Source organism: Nerophis ophidion, unplaced genomic scaffold (assembly GCF_033978795.1).
Source record: "Nerophis ophidion isolate RoL-2023_Sa unplaced genomic scaffold, RoL_Noph_v1.0 HiC_scaffold_278, whole genome shotgun sequence".
NCBI lineage: Eukaryota > Metazoa > Chordata > Actinopteri > Syngnathiformes > Syngnathidae > Nerophis > Nerophis ophidion.
This window is the reverse complement of record NW_026907200.1, coordinates 12,501-22,500: the sequence shown is the minus strand read 5'-3', so window position 1 is coordinate 22,500 and position 10,000 is coordinate 12,501.

The window sequence follows — 10,000 nt, the reverse complement described above, 5'->3', positions numbered from 1 at the left end:
GTGACCTGGGCGGCGTCGGGCCCAGGATTTTATCCGTGCGGTAAATGGCGGAAACGTGTCCGTCATAGCGCCCCCTAGTCGGGCACGCAGTAGGACCGAGCCCCTGTCGCTCCGGCCCTGGGAAAGCCCCGAGAGGCTGGGTCAAATCGGGTCTTTCAATTTTTATGTTTGTCCATCCAGGGTGTCCGTGTCCCCTGATGTGTCCGTGATAGCGCCCCCTAGGCGGGCACGCCGTAGGACCGAGCCCCTGTCGCTCCGGCCCTGGGAAAGCCCCGAGAGGCTGGGTCGAATAAGGTCTTTCAATTTTTTATGTTTGTCCACCCAGGGTGTCCGTGTCCCCTGGTGTGTCCGTCATAGCGCCCCCTAGGCGGGCACGCCGTAGGACCGAGCCCCTGTCGCTCCGGCCCTGGGAAAAGCCCCGAGAGGCTGGGTCGAATCAGGTCTTTCCATTTTTTATGTTTGTCCACCCAGGGTGTCCGTGTCCCCTGGTGTGTCCGTCATAGCGCCCCCTAGGCGGGCACGCCGTAGGGCCGAGCCCCTGTCGCTCCGGCCCTGGGAAAAGCCCCGAGAGGCTGGGTCGAATCAGGTCTTTCAATTTTTTATGTTTGTCCACCCAGGGTGTCCGTGTCCCCTGGTGTGTCCGTCATAGCGCCCCCTAGGCGGGCACGCCGTAGGGCCGAGCCCCTGTCGCTCCGGCCCTGGGAAAAGCCCCGAGAGGCTGGGTCGAATCAGGTCTTTCCATTTTTTATGTTTGTCCACCCAGGGTGTCCGTGTCCCCTGGTGTGTCCGTCATAGCGCCCCCTAGGCGGGCACGCCGTAGGACCGAGCCCCTGTCGCTCCGGCCCTGGGAAAAGCCCCGAGAGGCTGGGTCGAATCAGGTCTTTCAATTTTTTATGTTTGTCCACCCAGGGTGTCCGTGTCCCCTGGTGTGTCCGTCATAGCGCCCCCTAGGCGGGCACGCCGTAGGACCGAGCCCCTGTCGCTCCGGCCCTGGGAAAAGCCCCGAGAGGCTGGGTCGAATCAGGTCTTTCAATTTTTATGTTTGTCCATCCATGGTTTAAATGTCCCGAAATGTGTCCGGGATAGCGCCCCCTGGCCGGGCGCGCACTCAGGACCGAGCCCCTGTCGCTCGAGTCCTGGAAGTCCTTAAGAAAGAGGCTGGTCTGAAATCAGGTCGAAAAAATTTTTATGTTTGTCCATCCATGGTTTAAATGTCCCGAAATGTGTCCGGGATAGCGCCCCCTGGCCGGGCGCGCACTCAGGACCGAGCCCCTGTCGCTCGAGTCCTGGAAGTCCTTAAGAAAGAGGCTGGTCTGAAATCAGGTCGAAAAAATTTTTATGTTTGTTCTTCCAGGGTGTCCATGTCCCTAAATGTGTCCGAGATAGCGCCCCCTAGGCGGCCACGCATGTCCGCGTGAGCCCCTGTCCTCAGAGCCTGGAAGAACCATTCGAAAAAAGAACCATCGAAAAGAGGGGGAAAATCCAACTTTTGAGTCCCAAAATAGCTCACTTTGACTCGGACACATTTCCTGCCAATTCGGCCTGTCTAAGCCTGGCGCACCTACTAACGTGATGGGGGTGTTTTGGTAGACCTGGTAAAAACAGGGAAAATCGAAAGAGGCTTAAAGTAGGCTAGAACTCAAGCCTCTCTCGTTGTTGGACTTAGAAAAAATCCGGCTCGAAAAATAAATCCCATTGAAATGCATTGGGCTTGGCGCTGGGATTTTTTTCTAAGTATGTGAACGAAAGAGGCTAAGGAGGCTGGAAGTTAGGCCTCTCTCGTTGTTGGACTTAGAAAAAATCCACTTTTTTTGGCTGGGATTTTTTCTAAGTGTCACATGGAAGAGGCTAAACAGGCTGGAGGCCAGGCCTCTCTCGTTGTTGGACTTAGAAAAAATCCCAAAAGTGGACACTCTGACAAAATCACGCATGTTGACACTTAGGCAAAAAATCCAACTTTTGCTCCACGGAAGAAAGAGGCTAAGGAGGCTGGAAGTTAGGCCTCTCTCGTTGTTGGACTTAGAAAAAATCCACTTTTTTTGCACGGGATTTTTTCTAAGTGTCTCATGGAAGAGGCTAGACAGGCTGGAGGCCAGGCCTCTCTCGTTGTTGGACTTTGAAAAAATCCCAAAAGTGGACACTCTGACAAAATCACGCATGTTGACACTTTGGCAAAAAATCCAACTTTTTTGGACTTGGCCCGGCTTTTCTTCCATTTGTCCCCCACTTGGGCTGGTTCACTCCTGGGTATCTTTTGGTCATTCCCGGGGGCCCCGGAGCTCGCGCAGCTCGCTGCGGGACTTCTGGAACTCCATCCTGGGTAGGATTTTTAAACAATTTCGGACCTTTTTCCAACTTTTTCTCAAATTGTCCCCCACTTTCGCTGGTTCACTCCTGGGTATCTTTTGGTCATTCCCGGGGGTCCCGGAGCTCGCGCAGCTCGCTGCGGGACTTCTGGAACTCCATCCTGGGTAGGATTTTTAAACAATTTCGGACCTTTTTCCAACTTTTTCTCAAATTGTCCCCCACTTTCGCTGGTTCACTCCTGGGTATCTTTTGGTCATTCCCGGGGGTCCCGGAGCTCGCGCAGCTCGCTGCGGGACTTCTGGAACTCCATCCTGGGTAGGATTTTTAAACAATTTCGGACCTTTTTCCAACTTTTTCTCAAATTGTCCCCCACTTTTGATGGTTCACTTCTGGGTGCCTTTTGGTCATTCCCGGTGTTCCTGCGGCTCGCGCAGCTCGCTGCGGGGCTTCTGGAACTCCATCCTGGGTAGGATTTTTAATCAATTTCGGACCTTTTTCCAACTTTTTCTCAAATTGTCCCCCACTTTTGATGGTTCACTTCTGGGTGCCTTTTGGTCATTCCCGGTGTTCCTGCGGCTCGCGCAGCTCGCTGCGGGGCTTCTGGAACTCCATCCTGGGTAGGATTTTTAATCAATTTCGGACCTTTTTCCAACTTTTTCTCAAATTGTCCCCCACTTTTGATGGTTCACTTCTGGGTGCCTTTTGGTCATTCCCGGTGTTCCTGCGGCTCGTGCAGCTCGCTGCGGGACTTGTGGAACTCCATCCTGGGTAGGATTTTTAATCAATTTCGGACCTTTTTCCAACTTTTTCTCAAATTGTCCCCCACTTTTGATGGTTCACTTCTGGGTGCCTTTTGGTCATTCCCGGTGTTCCTGCGGCTCGCGCAGCTCGCTGCGGGGCTTCTGGAACTCCATCCTGGGTAGGATTTTTAATCAATTTCGGACCTTTTTCCAACTTTTTCTCAAATTGTCCCCCACTTTTGATGGTTCACTTCTGGGTGCCTTTTGGTCATTCCCGGTGTTCCTGCGGCTCGTGCAGCTCGCTGCGGGGCTTCTGGAACTCCATCCTGGGTAGGATTTTTAATCAATTTCGGACCTTTTTCCAACTTTTTCTCAAATTGTCCCCCACTTTTGATGGTTCACTTCTGGGTGCCTTTTGGTCATTCCCGGTGTTCCTGCGGCTCGCGCAGCTCGCTGCGGGGCTTCTGGAACTCCATCCTGGGTAGGATTTTTAATCAATTTCGGACCTTTTTCCAACTTTTTCTCAAATTGTCCCCCACTTTTGATGGTTCACTTCTGGGTGCCTTTTGGTCATTCCCGGTGTTCCTGCGGCTCGTGCAGCTCGCTGCGGGGCTTCTGGAACTCCATCCTGGGTAGGATTTTTAATCAATTTCGGACCTTTTTCCAACTTTTTCTCAAATTGTCCCCCACTTTTGATGGTTCACTTCTGGGTGCCTTTTGGTCATTCCCGGTGTTCCTGCGGCTCGCGCAGCTCGCTGCGGGGCTTCTGGAACTCCATCCTGGGTAGGATTTTTAATCAATTTCGGACCTTTTTCCAACTTTTTCTCAAATTGTCCCCCACTTTTGATGGTTCACTTCTGGGTGCCTTTTGGTCATTCCCGGTGTTCCTGCGGCTCGTGCAGCTCGCTGCGGGACTCGTGGAACTCCATCCTGGGTAGGATTTTTAAACAATTTGGTACTTTTTCCTCCTTTTCCTCCATTTTTCCCCCACTTTCGCTGGTTCACTTCTGGGTGCCTTTTGGTCATTCCCGGTGTTCCTGCGGCTCGTGCAGCTCGCTGCGGGACTCGTGGAACTCCATCCTGGGTAGGATTTTTAAACAATTTGGTACTTTTTCCTCCTTTTCCTCCATTTTTCCCCCACTTTCGCTGGTTCACTTCTGGGTGCCTTTTGGTCATTCCCGGTGTTCCTGCGGCTCGTGCAGCTCGCTGCGGGACTTGTGGAACTCCATCCTGGGTAGGATTTTTAAACAATTTGGTACTTTTTCCTCCTTTTCCTCCATTTTTCCCCCACTTTCGCTGGTTCACTTCTGGGTGCCTTTTGGTCATTCCCGGTGTTCCTGCGGCTCGTGCAGCTCGCTGCGGGACTTGTGGAACTCCATCCTGGGTAGGATTTTTAAACAATTTGGTACTTTTTCCTCCTTTTCCTCCATTTTTCCCCCACTTTCGCTGGTTCACTTCTGGGTGCCTTTTGGTCATTCCCGGTGTTCCTGCGGCTCGTGCAGCTCGCTGCGGGACTTGTGGAACTCTACCCTGGGTGGGATCATATGATTTTCAACCCATTTTGGACCTTTTTCCCGACTTTCCCTCCATTTCCCTCCCACTTTCGATGGTCCACTCCTGGGTGTCTTTTGGTCATTCCCGGGACCCGGGAAGCCTCGGGCCTGCGGCGGGACTTGTGGATCTCCATGCTGGGCATGATTTTATGAGTTTTCTGGACTTTCTCTTCCCCGGGACCCGGGAGGCAGGCGGCTGGACGTTATGCCCCCTAAAATCCCTCCCTTTGCTCGTAAGGCCAATTTTCCTCCGGATTTACTCTCTATAGACCCCAAGGAAAAAAATACCCGACCGGCGTCCATTTTTGACATCGGTCTCCAATCTAGGGCACGCGGGCCGAAAGCGGTACGCCGGTTCCGAAATCCGGCCCCCGCATTTTTTGGGTATTTTTTGAAAAAAATGGCATTTTTGGGACCGGGGGGACTTGCTGGACTCAGTCCCGGGTGCGGATTTTGAAAACTTTGAGGACTTTTGGATTTTCCCCCAGCTTTTCTCCCCCACTTGCAGTTTGACTTTGCGGGGTGCGTTACGGCTGTGCCGGGCGTCCCTGGACTCGGGTGGCCAGCTGCGGGGCTGGTGGGGGACTGATTTTTGAACACTTTGAGGACTTTTGGCTACTATGCCAGCTTTTCTCCCCCACTTGCAGTGTGACTTTGCGGGCCTTGTTACGGAGGTGCCGGGCTTCCCTGGACTCGGGTGGCCAGCTGCGGGACTTGTGGGACTGATTTTGGAACACTTTGAGGACATTTAACTTCTTTCCCAGCTTTTTTCCCCTCCACTTCCAGTTTGACTTTGCGGGGTGCGTTATGGACGTGCTGGGCATCCCGGAACTCGGGCGGCCGGCTGCGGGACATTTTGCCCTCCTCCAAACCCCAGCCCTCTTTGTTTATCATGCCTATTTTCTGCTGGACACACACCCTCTCTTTTGAGCTGCCTCTTTTTTTAAATTTGGATATGATTTATTGATGAATGGATTTGTTTTCCCCTTTTTAAATGATGGTTGATGTCTATCTTTTTAATACTTGCTTCTGGCTGCAGCCGAGACTTACAGTGTGATGCATCCAACCCCAACCCTGGTTTTTGTTTCCCTTAAAAACTTGGGGAAATGGACAGCTTTTTGGGGGGGCACTTCCAGCAAATGGAGGGACCTATTTGGAATTCCCCACCCGGGTGGAGATCCACGGCGAGCCGGCCTTCCTAAAGGGACAGCAACATGGACACTCTGCCATCATTGCAGCTTCTTTTTTTTTTTGGGGCACTCTGTCATATTTCCAGCTTTTTTTCGTGCTGACTTCCAGCAAATAGAGGGACCTGTTTTGAATTCCCTACCCGGGTGTAGATCCACGGCAAGCCGGCCTTCTTAAAGGGACAGGCACCCCCCTGTCCCTTGACACCTGCTTCCCTCCTCGGCGTCACCGAAATCCCACAAAATGACTGAAAATAGGACCCCAAATGACATCACTCGGTCCGGTTCTTTGGGTCTCACTCGGGGGCTTCTTTGACTCTGGAAGGCATGGTGAACCAAAAGTAGACACTTGGAAAAAATCCCCACTTTACAAGTTGACACTTTGAAAAAAAATCCCGACTATATAAGTTGACACTTGGAAAAAATCCCCACTTTATAAGTTGACACTTGGAAAAAATCCCGACTTTATAAGTTGACACTTAGAAAAAATCCCCACTTTATAAGTTGACACTTAGAAAAAATCCCGACTTTATAAGTTGACACTTAGAAAAAATCCCCACTTTATTTTGGAAAGGTTGGTACACCAAAAGTGGACACTTAGAAAAAATCCCCACTTTATTTTGGAAAGGTTGGTACACCAAAAGTGGACACTTAGAAAAAATCCCGACTTTGACTTTCGCAGGTCTATTACACTAAAAGTTGACACTCTGTCATATTTCCAGCTTTTTTTTGTGCTGACTTCCAGCAGATAGAGGGACCTATTTTGAATTCCCTACCCTGGTGCAGAACCACGGCAAGCCGGCCTTCCTAAAGGCACAGGCACATGGACACTCTGCCATAAGTGCAGCTTTTTCTTCTAAGGGTGCAGCGGCGGCGGAAGTCCACCGGAGGGCTCCAAATCCCCGCTTTCCTTTTTAGGCTTAAAGTGGCTTTTCCCTCCTTAAAAACTTGGGGAAATGGACAGCTTTTTGGGGGGGCACTTCCAGCAAATAGAGGGACCTATTTGGAATTCCCCACCCGGGTGGAGATCCACGGCAAGCCGGCCTTCTTAAAGGGACAGGCACATGGACACTCTGCCATCATTGCAGCTTCTTCTTTTTTTTTTCCCCCTGTCATATTTCCAGCTTTTTCGTGCTGACTTCCAGCAAATAGAGGGACCTGTTTTGAATTCCCTACCCGGGTGTAGATCCACGGCAAGCCGGCCTTCTTAAAGGGACAGGCACCCCCCTGTCCCTTGACACCTGCTTCCCTCCTCGGCGTCACCGAAATCCCACAAAATGACTGAAAATAGGACCCCAAATGACATCACTCGGTCCGGTTTTTTGGGTCTCACTCGGGGGCTTCTTTGACTCTGGAAGGCATGGTGAACCAAAAGTGGACACTTGGAAAAAAAATCCCCACTTTACAGGTTGACACTTGGAAAAGAATCCCCACTTTATAAATTGACACTTGGAAAAAATCCCGACTATATAAGTTGACACTTAGAAAAAATCCCGACTATATAAGTTGACACTTAGAAAAAATCCCCACTTTATTTTGGAAGTGTTGGTACACCAAAAGTTGACACTTAGAAAAAATCCCGACTTTATTTTGGAAGGGTTGGTACACCAAAAGTTGACACTTAGAAAAAATCCCGACTTTATTTTGGAAGGGTTGGTACACCAAAAGTTGACACTTAGAAAAAATCCCAACTTTTACACTTAGAAAAAATCCAGCTTTTTGTTGCTGACTTCCATCAAATAGAGGGACTTTTTCCATGTTTCTTAACCGGGTGTCGATCCAAGGCAGGTGGGCCTTCTGGAAGCGACACCCTCCTTGACACTTAGAAAAAATCCAGCTTTTTGTTGCTGACTTCCATCAAATAGAGGGACTTTTTCCATGTTTCTTAACCGGGTGTCGATCCAAGGCAGGTGGGCCTTCTGGAAGCGACACCCTCCTTGACACTTAGAAAAAATCCAGCTTTTTGTTGCTGACTTCCATCAAATAGAGGGACTTTTTCCATGTTTCTTAACCGGGTGTCGATCCAAGGCAGGTGGGCCTTCTGGAAGCGACACCCTCCTTGACACTTAGAAAAAATCCAGCTTTTTGTTGCTGACTTCCATCAAATAGAGGGACTTTTTCCATGTTTCTTAACCGGGTGTCGATCCAAGGCAGGTGGGCCTTCTGGAAGCGACACCCTCCTTGACACTTAGAAAAAATCCAGCTTTTTGTTGCTGACTTCCATCAAATAGAGGGACTTTTTCCATGTTTCTTAACCGGGTGTCGATCCAAGGCAGGTGGGCCTTCTGGAAGCGACCCTCTCCTTCACACTCTGTCATATTTTCAGCTTTTTTGTGCTGACTTCCATTCAATAGAGGGACTTTTTCCATGTTTCTTAACCGGGTGTCGATCCAAGGCAGGTGGGCCTTCTGGAAGCGACACCCTCCTTCACACTTAGAAAAAATCCAGCTTTTTGTTGCTGACTTCCATTAAGTAGAGGGACTTTTTTCTTTTTTCTTAACCGGGTGGTGATCCAAGGCGGGTGGGCCTTCTGGAAGCGACACCCTCCTTGACACTTAGAAAAAATCCAGCTTTTTGTTGCTGACTTCCATCAAATAGAGGGACTTTTTCCATGTTTCTTAACCGGGTGTCGATCCAAGGCAGGTGGGCCTTCTGGAAGCGACACCCTCCTTGACACTTAGAAAAAATCCAGCTTTTTGTTGCTGACTTCCATCAAATAGAGGGACTTTTTCCATGTTTCTTAACCGGGTGTCGATCCAAGGCAGGTGGGCCTTCTGGAAGCGACACCCTCCTTGACACTTAGAAAAAATCCAGCTTTTTGTTGCTGACTTCCATCAAATAGAGGGACTTTTTCCATGTTTCTTAACCGGGTGTCGATCCAAGGCAGGTGGGCCTTCTGGAAGCGACACCCTCCTTGACACTTAGAAAAAATCCAGCTTTTTGTTGCTGACTTCCATCAAATAGAGGGACTTTTTCCATGTTTCTTAACCGGGTGTCGATCCAAGGCAGGTGGGCCTTCTGGAAGCGACACCCTCCTTGACACTTAGAAAAAATCCAGCTTTTTGTTGCTGACTTCCATCAAATAGAGGGACTTTTTCCATGTTTCTTAACCGGGTGTCGATCCAAGGCAGGTGGGCCTTCTGGAAGCGACCCTCTCCTTCACACTCTGTCATATTTTCAGCTTTTTTGTGCTGACTTCCATTCAATAGAGGGACTTTTTCCATGTTTCTTAACCGGGTGTCGATCCAAGGCAGGTGGGCCTTCTGGAAGCGACACCCTCCTTCACACTTAGAAAAAATCCAGCTTTTTGTTGCTGACTTCCATTAAGTAGAGGGACTTTTTTCTTTTTTCTTAACCGGGTGGTGATCCAAGGCGGGTGGGCCTTCTGGAAGCGACACCCTCCTTGACACTTAGAAAAAATCCAGCTTTTTGTTGCTGACTTCCATCAAATAGAGGGACTTTTTCCATGTTTCTTAACCGGGTGTCGATCCAAGGCAGGTGGGCCTTCTGGAAGCGACACCCTCCTTCACACTTAGAAAAAATCCAGCTTTTTGTTGCTGACTTCCATTAAGTAGAGGGACTTTTTTCTTTTTTCTTAACCGGGTGGTGATCCAAGGCGGGTGGGCCTTCTGGAAGCGACACCCTCCTTGACACTTAGAAAAAATCCAGCTTTTTGTTGCTGACTTCCATCAAATAGAGGGACTTTTTCCATGTTTCTTAACCGGGTGTCGATCCAAGGCAGGTGGGCCTTCTGGAAGCGACACCCTCCTTCACACTTAGAAAAAATCCAGCTTTTTGTTGCTGACTTCCATTAAGTAGAGGGACTTTTTTCTTTTTTCTTAACCGGGTGGTGATCCAAGGCGGGTGGGCCTTCTGGAAGCGACACCCTCCTTGACACTTAGAAAAAATCCAGCTTTTTGTTGCTGACTTCCATCAAATAGAGGGACTTTTTCCATGTTTCTTAACCGGGTGTCGATCCAAGGCAGGTGGGCCTTCTGGAAGCGACACCCTCCTTGACACTTAGAAAAAATCCAGCTTTTTGTTGCTGACTTCCATCAAATAGAGGGACCTATTTGGAATTCCCCACCCGGGTGGAGATCCACGGCAAGCCGGCTTTCCTAAAAGGACAGGCACATGGACACTATTCGCAGCTTCTTTTTTTTTTTTTGGCACTGACTTCCAGCTAAGGGTGCAGCGGCGGCGGAAGTCCACC